This window comes from Leptonychotes weddellii, chromosome 8, assembly GCF_054177405.1.
Source record: "Leptonychotes weddellii isolate Sample4059 chromosome 8, ASM5417740v2, whole genome shotgun sequence".
Lineage (NCBI taxonomy): Eukaryota > Metazoa > Chordata > Mammalia > Carnivora > Phocidae > Leptonychotes > Leptonychotes weddellii.
In genome coordinates, this window is record NC_138376.1 from 82,298,118 (window position 1) to 82,318,781 (window position 20,664).

At 38.8% G+C, this 20,664-nt stretch overlaps 1 protein-coding gene across 3 annotated transcripts in view; it reads left to right on the forward strand.

The window, feature by feature from the left end:
- AFG1L (AFG1 like ATPase) overlaps positions 1 to 20,664 on the forward strand; it is a 233,769-nt gene that overhangs the window by 198,899 nt on the left and 14,206 nt on the right. The gene's annotated exons all lie outside the window — the stretch shown is intronic.

Sequence of the window (20,664 nt, forward strand, 5' to 3'; positions counted from 1 at the left end):
CTCTCTATTCTGTTCCATTGATCTATGTGTCTGTTTTTGTGCCAGTACCATGCTGTCTTGATGATGACAGCTTTGTAATAGAGCTGGAAGTCCGGAATTGTAATGCCGCCGGCTTTGCTTTTCTTTTTCAACATTCCTCTGGCTATGCGGGGTCTTTTCTGGTTCCATACAAATTTTAGGATGATTTGTTCCATTTCTTTGAAAAAAGTGGATGGTATTTTGATGGGGATTGCATTGAATGTGTAGATAAGTAATTCTTTGATTTTTAATTTTCAGGTTTTTCTATTTCCCACCTCAAAACACATGATTTGATATACTCTGTAGTACTTTTCCCTGGATTAGGTCAGTTGACTCAGAATTAGTGATTACTCAGTTCAATGCTAATTAGATATTTAGTAAGATATATCCTATATCTCGTTAGATATATTATGACTTTGAAATGTATTTTATAGAAAAAAAGTTTGAGAATTGTTAGGATACATGATTTTTGTCTCTTAAAATAACTCGGTGAAGATACCAAGTCAGGCAAAGATTTTGAGAAAAAACTAGAAATGAGTTGTAGTATCAAAAAATTGTAGGATTGGGGTGCCTGGGTAGCTCAATCGGTTAAGCATCTGCCTTCAGCTCAGGTCATGATCCCAGAGTCCCAGGATCGAGTCCCGCATGGGGCTCCCTCCTCAGGAAGGCGTCTGCTTCTTCCTCTGCCCCTCACCCCACTCGTGCTCTCTCTCTGTCTCTCTCTCAAATAAATAAATAAAATCTTTGAAAAAAAAAGATTTCTTAAAAAAATTGTAAGATTTCTGTGAATTTTAGGATCAAATATTACTTAGCTCTTTTATCTTTTATTGTTAATCAAGAAATATATGTTGTGTAAGACTCCCCCTTTCCCAAGATTGTTACATTGATTCAGTGGCCAGCAACTATTTCTTTTTTTTTTTTTTAAGATTTTATTTATTTATTTGACAGAGAGAGACACAGCGAGAGAGGGAACACAAGCAGGGGGAGTGGGAGAGGGAGAAGCAGGCTTCCCGCGGAGCAGGGACCCTGATGTGGGGCTTGATCCTAGGACCCTGAAATCATGACCTGAGCTGAAGGCAGACTCTTAACGACAGCCACCCAAACGCCCCATCAGCAACTATTTCTTAAGTGCTTCCATATTGGTATGCCACTATGTTATGAGGAATATAAAAGAAGTATAAGAAGTTTCTTTCAAGGAGTTTATAATTTAGTAAAGGAAATAACATGAACAAATATCAGACAATGTTGTAGAGTGGAAAGAGGTCCAAATGAATCAAGAGATAGGAATTCCAATCCTTATCCAGATACTTTGTAGCTGAGTGGCCTTGGGCAGATCACTTAACCTCTCTGGGTCCAAGTACCTCATCTGCAAAATGTGGGATGTGATCAACTAACTTCTTCCCTTTGTTTGAGCTATAACAGTCTATTTTGAGGATTTGTGCTCATTAGTACATATAATGAGTACATCAGGAGTTAAAAGTAAGGGGAGTAAGGATTGGGAAGACTCTGAGGAGACATGAGATTTAAGGAGGAACTTCATCTTGACCTTGATAGGTGAAAAGAATTTAGATGAGTAGAGTGAAAGTATTTCAACCATGAGCTGAAGCCAAGCACTGAATGTTTCAGGAAGAATAGAAGATACTTGCCTAATGAGAGCAGGGTACATGTTAGAAAAGGGAAATAAGAATGAAAATCTCAGACAGATCCTCCATAAAAATCAGGCAGAGAAATTTAGACCTCTTACCATGATCCACAGAAAGTCATTTTAGATTGAGCAGGACTATGGTACATAAAGTAATAGGATGACTAATGGGGCCATATACTCTAGGAAAGTTTGTAACTTTTACCACCATGTTCCAGTGGGTCAGCAAATAGTATCTCCTCTTGGGAATGCCCTCCTTTCAAGAAGGAAAACTTTGTTAAATAAACCAACATGCTAGATAATTGTTACCTTTTATGCAAGGCAACAGAGAGAGGCCTACCCTTTTTATATTTTATGGTACTTCTTTCTAGTCATTCAACAGATATTTACTGAGTACTTAATGGAAGGCTGACATCATTCTAGGTGCTGCACGGGGTACCAAGATGAATAAGAATTAGTCTCTACAGTCATGCAGTCTTAATTTAGAAAATACCATCAGTACATAGACCATTAGGATGTGAGGTAGATTATAATTAGTACTGCAGGATCAGTAAGAGCAGAATGCTTTGGGTAATTAAAAAGGAACTAGGCCTTAAGGGCTAGAGGGCTGAAGATTCTGCTGGTGTGGGAGAAGTGGGGGAGAGTGTTAGGGTGGCTCTTTGGTTGTTTCTAAGAATAACAGATCATGAAGGCAACCTTTGATCTTTTCCTCCTCTGAGGTTTTGTGTTTTTCTGAAAAATACAGACGTAGGAAATTACAGAGTATATTCAGAGAGTGGAAGACTCAGGAGGGTTCTACTTCCATTAATGATAGAGTAACACCTATTTGACCAACCCACTTTTATTTATTATTATTTTTTAAGTAGGCTCCATGCCCAGCATGGAACCCAATGTGGGGCTTGAACTCATGACCCTGAGATCAAGACCTGAGCTGAGATCAAGAGTTGGATGCTTAACCAACTGAGCCACCGAGGTGTCCCCAACCCACCTTTAGATCGTAACTGTAACTCTGGGCAAAATCTAAGAAATAACTCTGGAAGGCACTGTTGAGCAACCAAAACAGGGAGAAAGTGGAGCACAGACCACACTGGAAGAGAGGATTGATGCTGGTGAATTTATTTTTATAATTTTTTGCCAGAGGACAGATCACAGTTGTTCTCATATGGATCATCTAAAACTTAGTAGAAACCTGCAGTATTCCTGGCCTGAGGAATGAGAAGAGATTGACTATAGCAGCTGGAAAATAAGAAAATTGTGGAAAGGAGAGAACCACAGAGGAAGAGCCCAAAACTCTTCACAGAGACTGCCCAGATCTTGGGCCAACCTGTGAACTACACATGTACAACTAAGACTAAAAATACTGAACAGAGATTTCAGTTGCTGCCCATCACGGAGGAGACAGAGTTTGGAGTTTGGAGTTTGAGACTAGCCAAGTTAATTACCTGCTAAAATAGCAACAACAGAAAATCAGTATGTTTTGGTGGAATATAAAAGAATTCCAAGTCTCCAATAATATATCCTTCACAATGTCTAGAATATAATCCAAAATTACTAGATGTATGCAGATACAGGAAAATCTGATCCACTTTTAAGAGAGAAATGATCACAGAAACTGACCCTGAGATGATACAGATGTTGACATTAGAGGCAAGGATTTTAAAGTAGCTTTTATATCTATACTCAAGGATAAAGGAAAATATACTGATAATGAATAAACAAATAGGAAATCTTAGCAGAGAAATTAAAACTATAAAAGGAACCAAATGGAAATTCTCAAACTAAAAGTTGATAATTCTAGACCTAAAAATTTTGAAGTTTACTATATGTACTTAATACCAAATTGCAGAAAACAGGAGAGTCAGTGAACTTGAATATAGATCAATAGAAATTATGCAGTAATCTGAAAAACAGAGGGGGGAAAAAAAGCAAAGCCTCATTGCTTAAGAAACCATATCAAAAATCAAACTATATCATTAGAGTCCTAGAAGGAAAAGAGAGAATGGGGTAGAAAAAAATTTGGGGAGAAGTAATGGCTGAAGCTTTTCCAAGTTTAAGAAAAGATAGAAATTTACAGACCCCAGAAGCTCAATGAACCCCTAGCAGATACAAAGAAAATCACTCTGAGGCACATCATAGTCAAACTGTTGAAAACCAAAGATGCAGCCAGGAGAACAATAGTATGATTAAAGACCTCTCATCAGAGGCAGTGAACACCTGAAGACAATGCAATATCATCTTTAAACTGCTGAAAGGAAAAAAACACCCAACAATCCAGAATTCTTTTTCCAAAGAATTTAAGGGTCATGGGTGGAATTTAGTTTGTATGTAGGAGAGTGGTATGCACTCAGGCAGGATAGATGGGTTGAAGTCAATATAAAGGGGCTTGCATATCAGGCAGTAGAGTTTAAATTAGAACCTTCATCAGCATAAAACAAACTAGTCATTATTTTTTAACAGATCTATATTGGATAATCCGGCAAAGTTGTATAAGACTTTTGCACTGCTACCATATATGGAGGCTTTGTGTGCACTAGATAAAGCTCCCCAAGATGGGCATGGAGCTAAGTGAGCACATCATGCCTTTATGTGGTCCTTCCTTTAGATGGATGCTGTCCCTCACCAGGGTCCGTGGCTTGGCAAACAGAGCATGGACTGAATCTCTGTCCCAATTGCCCCCTAAAACAGGTATACATGATAGATTGGAAAGAACAAGGTGAATATGAGGGAAATCTGTAAGATTGGATGTAGAGAGGTACCAGGGCCAAGGACGAGCCACCTAGGGCTCTGACGTTCTTAGTTTGGATGACCAGAGGGATGGCAGGACCCTTAACAGATAACTGAGGTAGGAGAAGGGGACTTAGAAACAACTGGGACTCTAAGACTGAAGATCCAGATCTGGAAGTCATTTATAGAGATGTGTTCCTTTGAAGTTGAAAGGAGTCAATGAAATCACCTAAACTAACATTGAAAATGGAAGAGATGAAGGGTGTGGGTGGGATTGGAAAATCTCGTCATGGGATTTAGTGGAAGGAAACAGTTAGGGTCCTAGTACATCTGAATCAAAGTTACATTAGAACAACTAAAATTTCCCACCGTTTTCTTGAATTTTTAAAAAAAATTTTATTTATTTATTTGAGAGAGAGAGTGCACGAGCAGGGAGGAGAGGGAGAAACAGGCTCCACACCAAGCAGGGAGCCTGACGCGGGGCCAGATCCCAGAACCCTGAGATCATGACCTAAGCAGAAGGCAGATGCTTAACCAACTGAGCCACCCAGGTGCCTCCTTGGATTTTTTAAAAATGGAAGTAATTTACTAGATTGGTAACATCTTGGGATTTGGAGGTTACTTTGTAGAAGGTCTTAGTAGACGTATATAATAAGCCTCTGCTCTTAATAACCTAATCTTACTGTTTTCCAGCCTTAATATACATGGAAAAACTCTGTAAAATGTAAATTCTTATTCACATTTACATGGAGATAAAAAAATTATTCTGCATATCTTTTCCCCCAGTGTTATTGAGAAATTATTGACATACATCACCGTTATAAGGTTTAAGGTGTACAGCATGATGGTTTGATTTACATATATTGTGAAATGATTACCACAATAGGTTTAGTTAACATCCATTGTCTCACATAGATAAAAAGAAGAGTAATTGTCTCATAACTGAAAGTTTGTACCTTTTGACCACCTTCCTCCATTTCCCTTCCTCCCAGCCTCTGTAACCACAGAGCTGTTCTTTTATTCTATGAGTTTGGTGGTGTTCCACATATAAGTGAGTTTAAGTTAAGTAACACACTTAAAAGAGGTTTTGCAGGGCGCCTGGGTGGCTCAGTTGGTTAAGCGTCTGCCTTCTGCTCAGGTCATGATCCTGGAGTCCTGGGATTGAGTCCCACATTGGACTCCCGGCTCAGCGGGGAGCCTGCTTCTCCCTCTGACCCTCTCCCCTCTTATGCTGTTTCTCTCTCTCTCAAATAAATAAATAAATAAATAAATAATAAATAAAATCTTTTTAAAAAAAGAAAGAGGTCTTGCTGTTTGGTATCTGAAGTTCTTACATTTTATTTCCCTGGATGCCCTTTTGCTTCCTATTTAAAAGCAAACTAAAAACAAAATAAGCTTTAAAAACAAATAGAAAAAGAGGGGCGCCTGGATGGCTCAGTCAGTTAAGCGTCTGACTCTTGATTTCAGCTCAGGTCATGATCTCAGGGTCGTGAGATCGAGCCTGCTGTCGAGCTCCATGCTGGGCGTGGAGCCTGCTTAAAATTCTCTCTCTCCCTCTCCCCCTCCCCCCCAAAAAAAACAAATAGAAAAAGAATAATTCAGGCATGTATTTATTTATACCTTACTTGGTTCCAAAAAGTATTACAGATACACATGTACACTCACAAATAGAATTACGTAGATTATTTTTTAAAACAGGGCAAAGAGAAAACAGAATAAGTTGAAAGGAAAAGTTAGTATATGTAAATCTATGTCATAAACTTCTGTGAGGTTCTTAAATTGAACAATTATATCAGCTCTCAGCCTTCTCTCAAGTAGGGGGAAAGATGTTCAGTAAGTTAGAAGACAGAAAATTAGTTAGAAGTGAAGGTCTTTCTGGCACTTGGACCTTTCATATAGGGACTTCTGAAAGATGCCAGCACATGGCTTTCTCAGCACTATCCCTGCTGCCAATACAAGTTTAACTTGTATTGCACAGATTCTTATAGTCAAGTGGGAGGCATAATGAAAAAGCACTTTTCAATGAAACTAGTGCTATAGAGGTTAAAAAAGCACTTTATGAGTAAGCTTTTCTATGTATTATCAGGCTTGACCCAGAGAAATTGTTTAGAGATTAGATAAATGCTTAGAGATTGGATAGACTCATGTTCAAGCCTCTCATGAATGTTGTATATTTTAATAAAACTTGAGCAGCAGATAATTCAAGGTTATCTTTTTGGTAAGAAGGTGGAATGAAAAATTCTATTGGTCTACTCAGTTTGAGGGGTTCAGCCCTTTGTGTATCCAGCAGCACAGAGAAGCATTCAACCTTGCTCTGATTAACTTTTAATATCTTTAGAATATGAATTAGCATTTTTCACCAAGTATTTCCATGATTTGGGAAGCAGAAGAGTGGGAGGAAGAATAATTCTTTGATAGCCATTTCTTTTCCAACTCTGATTAGGCTTTTTAAATATCCAAGTCTAAGAGGATTGGGGAGACCCAATGAACTCTCACAAGGAAAGCAAAACAAAAATAACAAAATCTCCGCATTTATAAGACTTTAACATTTTCAGAAGTCATCCTCCTTAAATTTAAAATAAGTTACTTGCAGGGCGCCTGGGTGGCTCAGTTGTTAAGCGTGTGCCTTCGGCTCAGGTCATGATCCCAGGGTCCTGGGATAGAGCCCTGCGTTGGGCTCCCTGCTCAGCGGGAAGCCTGCTTCTCTCTCTCCCACTCTCCCTACTTGTGTTCCCTCTCTCGCTATCTCTCTCTCTGTCAAATAAATGAATAAAGTCTTTAAAAAAAAAAGTGTCTAAAATAAGTTAACTTGCTATTCTAAAGCCTCTTCTTGTATTATAGTGTGTTGTTACTTTTTATGCCTCTTCATTTTGATTTCCAAAGGAAGAAGTTTGCATCAATGGACCTTTCTTTTCAAATGCACATGTAGGACCAGTAGCAAAGGTGTAGAACCTCCTTTGGGAGTAATCTTTCAAATTTCTTCTGGATCTCAAAGCCAGGCTAATTTATAACAGTTTCCTCCAACAGAGATGTAGCAAATCATCCCCTCTACCGAGGGGATGCTCAGGATAGCTTGATTATGTTAATAATCAAGTGCTAGTCTTCAGCTACTGATTTCAGTGAATTTGGTAGAATCATGTTGTTACTAATTACTTCATCATTACTGTATATATTCTTATTAAAATCATTATATTCAAAAATAGACAACAGGATGGAAACATATTTCAGCCTTGGCCACCTACATTTATTACCTTCTGTAGTCTGTACAATCAGATATTATAATGTCTGAGGCATTAATAATAATGTTTAAATTTCCATTTGTTTTAAACTAGCTAATAAAATCTTTTTTGCCAGTGGGAAATTAGAAGGGGGTTGTTACAGCATTGTTTTAATAAATGAGTTTGTAAAATAATTCTAGTAATAGTTGGGCTATTTTTCTTCCCCCACCAATATTTTTTTCAGTGTCTGCTAGATTGCTAATGTCTAGATTAGTCATTTCAAAGAACTAGCTGTTTGTGCAGCTGAAAGAAGTTTTCTCTCATTCTTTATGACTTTAATGGGTTAATTATATATGGCTAATTATCAGTAGAGGATCACATTAAATACCTTCTGACCAAAAACTTTAAAAAACTAACCAATGAAATAGTTACAACACACTCACATACATTTGTATATGGAATGTTTTTGAAAAGTGTTATGTTATCTGTGTTCTGGATATGAAGAATATGGGTTCTCTTATTATGCTAAATGCTTGATCTAACACTTTGTTCAACTAACTTGTTTAGTTCCCATTTTCCTAGAACCTGATTTGCTTAGGGTTGGCTTGAAGCTAAACAAATTTTAGGAGCCATGAGAAATAAAACCTCATAATCCGAAGTGTGCCCATGGCTTCTTATAAAATCTAAAGCTTAAGGTCACCTAGCTGGCTCAGTTGGTGGAGCATGTGACTCTTGATCTTGGGGTTGTGAGTTCGAGCCCCATGTGAGATCTTGGAGTTGTGAGATTACTAAAAAAAATAATAATAAACTTTTTAAAAAAATCTAAAGTGTAAACCTCTTGTTACCTTAACTCAGAGATTTTAGGTACTTTGAGAACTAGTAGGAGAGTCTAGCCAGGTTGAATAATCTCATGGGAAAGCCAGGTTCTAGGATGAGGTTAGCCAAGGTCTGTGAGGGAGGCTGTAAAGGTTCATTTTCCTCGGCCTTAAAAACCAAAGCAGCAGACCTGTTCTTCATAGACTCTAGGGTGCTTTCTCATTGAAAACGAGCAGAATAAAATACTTGGGCAGGACTTTTTAATTCCAGAAGTATCGAGGGTCTTTCTGAGTGGAGGGATCTAAGCTACACTAATTCATTCATTGTTGTTAATTCCTTTGGCATGGTTGAACCCAGTTTATCCCACTTCCAAAAGGAGCAACTCTTCAGTCCACTGAAGTTTTAGATGTCTATTAAACAATTGAACACTCCATCCTAGTCAGATGCCAGCTCATCATTTAACAAATTATAATCTGGTTTACTCTAGCCCAGGTTGTTAGTATAATCCATTTCAATAATTCCTACCATCTCATGGAGATTCTTTTGTAGTTTTTATGTTGTTTCCTTGGAACTTTATTGGTGCTTACATTCAGTGGTGCTTGTTAGTAATAATGATGATGCTAATGATTTCCTACTTCTTCATATTCTTCTAATGTTGTGTTTTTAACTTATCTCCACATTTTTCATTTTGGTTTTCTGTCTATAGGCAATAAATCAAATGTCTTTGTGCCAATTGTTGGGGTTTCTATTTCCCAAATGAACTGGAAGTATTCCCAGGAATAAACCCAGCACAGTGCTTTTCATATAGCAGGCACTTAATAGATCTGATTTGATGTGGTTTGTGTTTTAAGAAAGCTGTCAGTTCTGGAATCTCCAGAATTAGATATCTTCAGAATTTGGAGATTTATTACATACACAAAGCTAGTCAAGTCAGGGTGAGGAAAGAGTGCAATCGCCTCGGTTTGCCACATTGATTTTGTTTGTTTGTTTGATCATTGTTTCTATAAACTCTGTTAAAAATAAGACACACCCCAAAAGAGTACTGTATTTGGCCATAGAGGGGACAGAGAGTTTAGTAAAGATCTGGTAGTTTTGGGTAGAACTAGCCTCCTGCCATTGAGACTCCATAAGTCAAGCAGTAAAACTTTTCTTCAGCACACCAGAGAACACCTTCCAAAGTAGAATGTGTAAGAGATGGTAGTATTTTCTGGAATGGTGAGATATTTCCCAGTTGGATGTTACAGACTTCATATTAATGAGATTTCTCATAGTAAGGGGCCTTATTACCAATCTTGGGAAATTATGTACTCTACAAATACACACCATTCAGTGCTTTGTTTTTCCAATTATTACTTTACTGATTTGATGCACATAGTTGTTTTAACAAATTCATATGATATTCTTAGTTTGTTTTGAAAAGAACGCATTCATCCTAATGCCGTTAAAGTGCTTTTTTCTATTAAAGAGTACTTTTCTTTGAGATACGAGGTATTGTCATTTCTGTGTACACAAAGCAAGATGCCACACATACTTGTTTAATGAGGAGTTATCAGGGTAACACTGTGAGGAATTTATAAAGAGGAGTCTATAGAGATAAAGAGTAACCCTTAGGACAATATGATCTCGACAGCGCTTGAAATAATAATCATCCTACTTGAGCTGAAATAATGGTGGCAGAACAAGCATTAGCCAGGCAGAGAAAAAAGAAACTCAAGCTGACAGCTCATTCGTGTGTGCTGGAGTGGATCAACCGCTCCTTGCAGGGCAGAAGGCAGCCCGGTGGTAAGGCTCGTGCATTTCACTGGTGTGGCTTTGAGAAAATCCCCACTCCCGGCACCAGGGTCAAACCACAGCGGACAGCTGTGCTGGTTCTCATGCGGGAGAAAGAAGACCACAGGCAAGCTCTTTATTCCTCAAAGTTTGGTAGAGAAACTGTGCCACATATAATCCAGCTGTATACTCACGGTAATTAAGGAAAACAAATGCTCTTTGCAAACTCATTATAGATTTAAAGTTCTTTAAGTTTTCATCAGGTTTCCACAGAAACAAAGAGTTTGAAACAATAGTCGAGAATGCACAAACCATCGAATAAGTGGATTTTAATTGTTTCTGTTTAGAAAATTATTCAGATAACCAGCCACATCAAAGACTATTAAACTTTTTAATTGCTCAGGTAGAAAGATGGAGAATGTCATCATTGTCTATCATAAGAAGAAGCTGCATTAGATAATGCTACTTGAATTTTGAGCTAGAATAACGTACTCAAGGATGCTACCAACTGACATGGCATTTAGTACTCAAAAATAATCACATGCGTTAATTATTCATAGGACACAATGCATGAATTTACAATACTAATTACGGTTTCAGAAGGTGTCTTATGCTATGGTTTACTTACGGAAAAGGATCAACTAAAGCAAAAAAAGTATAAATACTTGCAACTGCTGTAGTTATCCTGTGCATGCAATTTAGTGGTGTGTTAGGTCGAAAGAGTGGAGAAATGTGTCTTTATGTTTTGCCAAGTTCTTGTAAGATTTAGTACAAAACTTGTATTTTTTAAGCAGTCAGGAGTTATCTTTGATTCTGAAGACTTGGTGAGAATATGTTTGCTTGTTTACTCGTATTGTGCAAGATCCTGTTCCCTGGTCTGCTTGGCGCTACGGACACTTGGGTGGACAAGAGAGTACTGACCCTTTGGGGACTCCCCTGTCTCATACAGTGGAGTAAATGAGGGTGGCAAGGGTAATTTTGAATAGATTTGTAGCGCCTCGAGCTCTTTAGTATATGCACGTACGGTGACTGTTTTACACACTCTTCCTTATTAGGGGAGATGCAGGGGATCAAATAGCTGAAAAACAAAAACAAAGAGTATACTTTGGACTCAGTAAAGATCTTCAGCATTGTTTTGCCACATCATTCTGTGATGTCTTTTGTCATATTTTGTTTCTCTTTTGAAAAATACAGAAAAATCTAAAAAATAAAGATGATTAAATATTATAAAATATAGTCCTCTAAGTCTATCACTCAGAGATACCACTTAGAGATAGAGATATCACTTAGAGATAACAGTTGTTAGCATTTTTACATATTTACTTGGCCTTTTTCCTACATATATATTTTAAGCAAAATAGATACCGTAGTACAATTATAATTTTGAATTATGCTTTTTTTCACTGAGCTTTTTATCATAAGCATGTTTCCATGTCATAAAATGTTTCATGAACATCGCTATATGTTGGTAATATATTCCATTATATCAGTGTGGCATAATTTATTGAGCCATTCCTCTGTTGTTATATTTTAAAGTTGTTTTTGGTTCACATAGTTATAAATAATCCTGTATATAGCCTTTGGTTGAATTTCTGATCGTTTCCTATAAATTGATTTCTAGAAACAGAATAACTGGGTCAAGTTTATGACTTCTCCTAGGGCTCTTAATACAATCCAACAAATTTTTTTTGGAGCCACTGAACTAATTTACTCTTTTAGCAACAATGGATGTCTCATTACCTGCTTGCCAGCATTGAGTAGTATAATTTATTTTTCTTCGCAAAATTGCTATATGAAAAATGATATTCTTATTTTGTCTTTCTCTGGTTACTAGTGAGCTTGACTATATTTTTCATTTGTTTATTAGCCTCTTAGACTTTTTATACTTTTTGTTCCATGAATTATCTATTCATATTCTTTATCCATTTTTCTGTTGGAATGCTCTTACAATTTTAGTTTCATTGCAGTCAGTCCTTGTCTCTCCCAGTTTCCTTTTTCATGTCAACTTGTTTTCTCTCTCTGACTTTCTGTTTTTATTTGACTGGGTCCATGTCTTCTTTCTTCTAGAGGGATGCCACATAATTTTCTTCTAGTTTTTGTATACAGTAAATTACAAGTTTTATTTTTAGAAATAAGTTTTATACTACACCATAAAAATTCCAAAACTGATTAAGAAAAATAAATGAACATTGGGGTGCCTGGGTGGCTTAGTTGGTTAAGCGTATGCCTTCAACTCAGGTCATGATCTTAGGGTCCTGGGATTGAGCCCTGCATCAGGCTCTCTGCTCAGTGGGGAGTCTGCTTCTCCCTCTCCCTCTGCCACTCCCCCTGCTCATGCTCTCTCTCTCTCAAATAAATAAAATCTTAAAAAAGAAATGAACATAAAAAAATGACAATATGCGTTTTTATGTATCTTTATCAATTATGTAAAACCAGTCTTGCTACAAAAGCTAGACAAATTTTTCTACATGTGCTGAATTTGCTAAGGACTTTTAGAATATGGGCTTTTCCTAGTAAATCTCACTGTAGAAAGTATAGTGTTTCAGTTAGCTATTGCTACATAACAAACCACCCCCAAAATTCAGTGACTTAAAAAAATAAGCATTTTATTATTGCTCTCTAATCTACAGGTCAACTGGGAAGTTTTTTTGGTATATTTTGGATTCACTTAAACATATGCAGTCAGCTTTGCTTGTCTTGGTTGGGTTCTCTCATCCACTGTGGGTGGGTGGGGAGGGCTGAATGTAGGCTGGCCTAAGATGCTTTCTCAGCTTAGACAACTGGCTCTCCTTATGTTCTCTCCTTCATCAGCTGGCCAGCCTAGCTGTTACAACACAGTGAGCAGAAGCACTCAAAGCTTCTTGAGACCTAAGCTCAGAACTGGAAAATTGTGACTTTTGCCTTATTCTGTTGACCGTGGTAAATTACAAGTCCAGCCCAGATTGAAGAGTTGGGCAGACTCCATGTCTCAATGGGAGAGATGGAAAGACACAATCCAAAGCATGTTGACAAGGAGGCAAAAACAAATGGAGCCATTATTATAATCAGACTGCCCCACATAGGCATTCTTCATTTCTCCAAAAATATTTTAGATGGGTTTAAAATTATCATAATTTTTTAGAGAATTTTTAACTTAATGCACTTGAATGTGCCAAGCACACTTAAATACTGAATACAAGGGAAAAGGGATCAGTAGTCCTGTGGCAACATACCATTTGGGTGGTGCACAGGGCTAGATAAGACAATTTGTCAGCACCTTATTTCTATGATATAATCAGAAGAAAAATAAATTTACAAAAATACTTCAAATATATCAAATACTGAATTTGAACAGAACTTTTAAATAAAATCTTTTCAAATTTGTAATAAGAAAAGTTGGCTCCATGAACATAACTTTTTAAAAATCAGCTTTGATTTTTTTTATTTTATTTATTTATTTATTTGAGAGAGAGAGAATGAGAGGTAGCACAAGAGGAAAGAGGGTCAGAGGGAGAAGCAAACTCCCTGCTGAGCAGGGAGCCTGATGTGGGACTCAATCCCGGGACTCCAGGATCATGACCTGAGCCGAAGGCAGTCGCTTAACCAACTGAGCCACCCAGGCGCACTAAAAATCAGCTTTGATTTGAAATGGCTAGGTGCAGTGTCTGATTAAAAATCCTCAATGATAAAATTTTTTTTTTAAATATGAGCAGTAAGCTCTTTTTTTTTTAAGGATTTTATTTGTTTATTTATTTGAGAGAGAGAGCATGAGAGGGGGAGGGTCAGAGGGAGAAGCAGACTCCCCGCTGAGCAGGGAGCCTGATGTGAGACTCGATCCCGGGACTCCAGGATCATGATCTGAGCCGAAGGCAGTCGCTCAACCAACTGAGCCATCCAGGCACCCAATGATAATAAAATTTTTTAATTTAAATTCAATTAGCCAACATATAGTACATCATTAATTTCAGATGTAGAGTTCAGTAATTCATCAGTTGCATATAACACCCAGTGCTTACCACATCACGTGTCCTCCTTAATGCCCATCACCCAGTTACCCCTCCCCCTCTCCACCTCCCCTCCAGCAACCCTCAGTTTGTTTCCTATAGTTAAGAGTCTCTCATGGTTTTTCTCCCTCTCTGATTTCTTCCTATTCAGTTTTCCCTCCCTTCCCCTATGATCCTCTGTGCTGTTTCTTATATTCCACATATAAGGAGTGAAACCATATAATTGTCCTTCTCTGACTGACTTATTTCGCTCAGCATAATACCCTCCAGTCCCATCCATGTCGATGTAAATGGTAAGATTTCATCCTTTCTGATGACTGAGTAATATTCCATTGTGTATATATACCACATCTTCTTTATCCATTCATCTGTTGAAGAACATCTCGGCTCTTTCCATAGTTTGGCTATTGTGGACATTGTTGCTCTAAACATTGGGGTGCTGGTGCCCCTTCAGTTCACTACATTTTATCTTTGGGATAAATACCTAGTAGTGTAATTGCTGGGTCATAGGGTAGCTCTATTTTTAACTTCTTGAGGAACCTCCTCACTGTTTTCCAGAATGCATTCCCACCAACAGTGTAAGAGGGTTCCCCTTTCCCCACATCCTTGCCAACATCTGTCGTTTCCTGACTTGTTAATTTTAGCCATTCTGACTGGTGTGAGTTAGTATCTCATTGTGGTTTTGATTTGTATTTCCCTGATGCCGAGTGATGTGGAGCATTATTTCATGTGTCTGTAGGCCATTTGTATGTCTTCTTTGGAGAAATGTCTGTTCCTATCTTCTGCCCATTTCTTGATTGGGTTTTTTGTTTTTGGGGTGTTGAGTTTAATAAGTTCATTATAGATCTTTATAGATCCTTATCTGATATATCATTTACAAATATCTTCTCCCATTCTGTAGATTGTCTTTTAGTTTTGTTGACTGTTTCCTTTGCTGTGCAAAACTTTTTATCTTTTTTTTTTAAAGATTTTATTTTATTTATTTGAGAGAGAGAGTGAGAGAGAGAGCACAAGAGGGGGTAGGGTCAGAGGGAGAAGCAGACTCCCCGCTGAGCAGGGAGCCCGATGTGGGACTCGATCCCGGGACTCCCGGCAGTCACTTAACCAACTGAGCCACGCAGGCACCCCAAAAGCTTTTTATCTTGATGAAGTCTCAATAGTTTATTTTTGCTTTTGTTTCCCTTGCCTTTGGAGATGTGTCTAGCAAGAAGTTGCTGCGGCCAAAGGAATATGATAATAAAAATTTTTAATGATAATCTGAAGAAAATTTGAAGAGAAATTTTTGATAGTTACTGTCTTGTGTGAACAAGAATCCTATACACATAGGAATGTCAGAAGGTCTTCCATGTCCAATAATGGTGAACTCCATCATTAGGACAATGAAGGAAGATGGATGAAATCAGAATTAGTGTAGGCTAATATTTCTTGCTCATATCACCATCCAGTATAGGTTGGCCAGGTCACTGCTCATGCCGTCCTTCTTAGAACCAGGCTTTGTACCTGTTGTGCTTCTAGCCCTCTTTCAAGTCTTCAGAGCCCATCTGTTCAGCCTGCAGATGAGTAAAGGAAGTGAGGATTCTGTGGGCCAGATCAGGAAGCCATGCTGTTCACTTTTTCTCACATTCCACTGGCCTGCACCTGATCACATGGCCACAACTAAACACAAGAGTATGAGGAATATAGTCTAGCTGTGTGCCCAGGAAGGGGAGGAAGACATGGATAGTGGTGAGTGCTAGCAATCTTATAAAAAATGAGCCTTTAGCAGCCTCACTGGGTCAGTGGGACAAAAGTCAGAGTTTAGGGCCAGTCCAGGATGGGAACCCAGTAAACTGTCCCCCACTTTGGATGGAGCCCCGAAGGACTGCATGCTAGGAATAAGTGTGAGCCAGAAGTCAACCAGCTCTCTAATGGACTTCAGTCAAATTCAGTGAGCTGAGTAACTTAGAGTACTTCAAGCCTTGAACTTGGATTTTTTTCTACAAGTATTCTTTTTTTCAAAGATAAAATCCAATACACAAAGATAACCAAACATATGAGGAGATAAGACACTGTGGATGTGAACAAGCAAAAAGAACAAATGATAAAATTAGGAACTCCAGGTATTGGAATTATGAGTCCATATTTTAAACAACTAAGCTTACATATTCAGAGAGGGTTTTGTTTTTTGTTTTTTTGTTTTTTGTTTTAAAGACAGGCTTGGAAATTTAAGTGTAGGGGTCTAGAGACTATAAAGTGAGAAAAATCAGCTTTGGAAAAGAATCAATAGAAATTCTAGACCTGTAAAGCACAATAACCAAAATAACTCAATGGATGAGTTTAAGAGCAGATAAACCACAGCTAAGGAGAAATACAGTGGATCTAGAATATAGGTCAGAGGAAAGTGTCCACAATGAATCGTGAAGAAGTGAAAAAAGGAAAATAGGAAATAAAGGATAAAAGCAATGGAGAATATGCAGCTTAACCTAGGTTCCCTCAGAGAGCCGGAAGGGGGAGAGAGACAGAGAACGGAGCAGAGGCAGTGTACGTATACAGACGGCCTGGGGACTGTCCGACATTGTGGAGAAAAGGATACGGACAGCACACTAGTTAGTCATCCAGCTTGCATGGGGAAAATGTGCTCAGGTTAAGACATGATATAAATGGGAGTATATCTACCTGCCTGTGACGTCACTACGCCTTTGATCTGGGCAAGTCTGGTGCTTGGCTGCAAGAGCTAACTGTGAACTACTGGGGGATGCTGCTATCCACCTCATCCCCTCTCTCTCTTGCTCTGCTAGTGTAAAGCAGCATGAGCTGAACGTAACTGTATAACTGAAGTCAAATTTTACCCCAAATATGAAATCCTTTATGCTTTTGTCACACTGTAAAGGAGAAAATATATGTTCAGCCTTATGTTTTATTTTCTTTTTAAATGTCCCTGAAAAAATTCCACTTCTATAGCTTAAGAAAACCTTGGGGGAAAAGATGTCCATGACACAACTCATGTTATGATCTCACACGTGTGAGGTAAGTGATAAGATGCCCATTATAAAAATGACCCCCCCAAAAAAGCATTATTGTTTTTGCTGTTTAAAAGTAAGTAACACAAATTCATGGGGCGGGGAGCAGTGGGGAATCAAAAAAGTACAACAAAAAAACAAAATTCATCTTTAATTCCACCACCTAAAGGTAACTGCTGTTAACATTTTTAGTCTATATCTTCCTAGACTTTTCCTACGTACATACTAGGTTATACAACAAAGACTTGCCTTGGGAGTGGGGAGTTTGAGCCAACTAAGAAAGAGTGGGATTTTTTTTTTTTTTTTTTGTAGTTAGTTCAATTGTTTTTGGAGACAAATGGATATAAAAGAAGGAATAAGCCTGCTCCTCGGGCTATGTTGTGTTTTATGCATCATTCATTCACTAATTCATTCCGTAAAGATGAAGCCCTTCCAATGTGCCATGTGCTGGGGTAGGGGCTGTTCGTTCTGTGGGCCTGGGGCCCTCCCCCACATGTGGTGCTAATGGTATTACCAAAAAAGTGGGAGGGAGAGGGCCTGAGACAGACGCTATTTTTGTCATCTATAAATGACTTCATGGAGGGCTAAGGCGCCTGGCTGGCAGATATTTTGGTAGACCGGAGACAGCAGGAAGGAGCAGAGGAAAGAGCTTTTACCTCCTGAGTACAAAGGCAGAAGCAGACTGGAGTCAGCCAAATCGTTCACTCATTTAGGCTGCCTGGCCTCATGAGCTCAGGAAAAGGTTATTTGATAGTTAATAAAAAAATAGCTACTGTTCATTAAGTATCTATCTGTTGTATGCCAAATAGGTACTATGCATATATCATTTCATTTGCTTTTCACATAAACTCTGTAAATAGCATTTATTGAGCACTTACTGTGTGACGGCCACTATTATAAGATTTTACATGCAGTCAGTACAGCGAGGCCTCAGGACAAACCTGAGACATGTCCTGCCATGATCCCCCATTTACAGATGAGGAAGTGGAGGTTCAGAGGGATTGCTCAAGGTCACATGACTGGAAGTGACAGACCAATGAGTCCAAAGTGTCTTAACATGGTTTTTGCCCACAGTTGTTTGACTTATTTATGTAATGAAGAATAGCACTTCTGAGTAATAAGGAAACCCCCAATCTCTCACCAGAATCAGTCCTGAAAGTTTGTCACTTCTTGGATACTTCAACATCAAAGCCAGTATAAGAAAACACTCTTTTAGATACCTTCTAAAAACTTCATATTTTAAATTAATATAATCTTATTGGAGCAGATTTCCTTGAAGATGTCCTTCAATTAATACACTTCATTCTTCCTATGTTTTTTAAAAAGATTTATTTATTCTAGGAGTGTAAGGGGCAGAGGGAGAGGGAGAGAGTCTTAAGCAAACTCCTTGCTGAGTACGGAGCCCCAGGAGGGGCTCGATCTCATGACCTTGAGATCACGACTGAGCTGAAATCAAGAATCGGATGCTTAACTGACTGCACCACCCAGTTGCCCCCATTCTTTTTATGTTTTTAAAGAAAAAAGTAATATTGTTATCTTTTTTGGTGGCCTAAATTGGGATTTCTTTGGCAATGAATAACATTTCTTAGTTTTAATGGCCTTTTTTTTTGTGGTGGTAAAATAATACATGATGTAAAATTTGCCATTTTAACCATTTTTAAGTGTACAGTTCTGTGGCATTAAGTACATTCACATTGTTGTGCAACCATCACCACTGTCCATTTCTAGAAATCTCTTCATCCCAAAGTGAAACTCGGGATCCATTAAGAACAGTAACCCCTCATTGCCTCCCATCACCATTGTTTTTAAAGGAGATAGATAACTATATAAAGCTTAATTTTCTTTACGTGAATGAGCACATAATTGTTTTAGGGATGTGAAGGAAGGGGATATTTGCTAATATAACGGCAAATGCAGAACCTACTGACAAAGGTATATAATTTGTAAAAATAGCTGAGTGGGCAGAATCCTGATTTTCAGTTGCCCCAGGCACTTCAGGGCGCTCCTGATGATGATCTTCCTTGGGCATGTAGTTATACTGATAGAAATCACATCCGTGCATAAAGAACGAGTTTAATTATACATAACTACATACCTAAGATGAGCTTTTACATTTTTTTTACATATACTTTATGATTTACAAAAGATGAGACACTAAATTCTAACTGATCTCAAAAACATGGTGTGTGTCACCCTCAGAGCCTGAGTGTCTTATTGTAGGAGTTTTGCTTTTTATCCGAAGAGGCCGTATCTTGCCCCCCCCACCCCCCGCCGTAGGGAGTTGTCTTCTTTACGTGGGATCCCACAGTCTCCGTTGGTCCCTGCTGTGACCCTGAGGACTGGCAGATGCACAAAGACTGATTTAGGGTTTTGGATATTGCTAGTGGTGGAACAAAACTAACTGGTCCTATTGAGAACGACACTTCTTTACATCCTCAACTTGTCAGTATTGAGCCTAATCCTAATCCTTTGGGCTCAAAATAATCTAAATAAAAAGCAGCCAAAGTGATATGGGTGTAATGCGTGCCCTAGGCACTGTGCTAAAGGCTTTACACATATTCTTTCATGTAATCGTCACCATCCCGTGAGCTAGGAATCAAACTCCCGTTTTATAGATAGGAAAACTAAAGGAAGAGAAAGATGATGTGACTTGCCAAAGGTACCATTAATAAGTAACAGACTGAGGATTCACTCCTGGTCCGTAACAGGCCTAACAGCAGGGTTCCCTCATAAGAGAGCCAAGGTTAAACAGACAAACCAACAAACCCCACACTCCAGTCCCTTTGTGGCCCAGTGAGTGGGAGAGTCTCAGGTAAGGCCAGGCACCAGGTCTGGAGGTAAGGGCTGACCAGCCAGGGGAGGGAAGGGGGAAAGCAAGAGTCCCCTCTTCCGGCCCCATTTGTTACCTGGTGGGTGAGAGGAGATGGGAGGAAGGGACATCTCTAAGCAGATTTACAAAGAAGCTGGGTTATTCTTTGTGCTCTCTCCCGTTTCCTACCCTTTGCCCAGGGTCTCATAACTGCTGCATCCTTCTTAGAGCTGCTCTCCCTTGAGGGAACCACTCCCCCAGAGCTTCACTCTCTGATTTACTCACCTCCCCACACCTCCATGAGAAGTCTCTTTTCCTGAGTGTGACTGGTTTCAGCTGGTTGTTAGGAGACTGTAGGCTTAAATGGATGGGCTCTGAAGTGGGGATGATGGTCTCCCTTCCTCACAAATCCCTAATTCTCCCAGGAACTTAGCCATATCTACATTTCTGGAAGAAGTTTTGATGCAAATGACTCCCCAAGTGAGGGAGACATTTCTGGACAGGGAGGAGTATTGACAGATTCTGCCAGAAACTGAGGAGGCTCAGCCATCTGTGTCCCAGGGATGGGTCCTGGTGATCCAGGAGCTTTCAGAGGTACCTCAGAGTAGCTCCTGGCCCACTCAGGCCCCGGTCTTGTCCACACTCTAGCAGGTCCAGAAACATCATCCACATGCAACTTAAAATG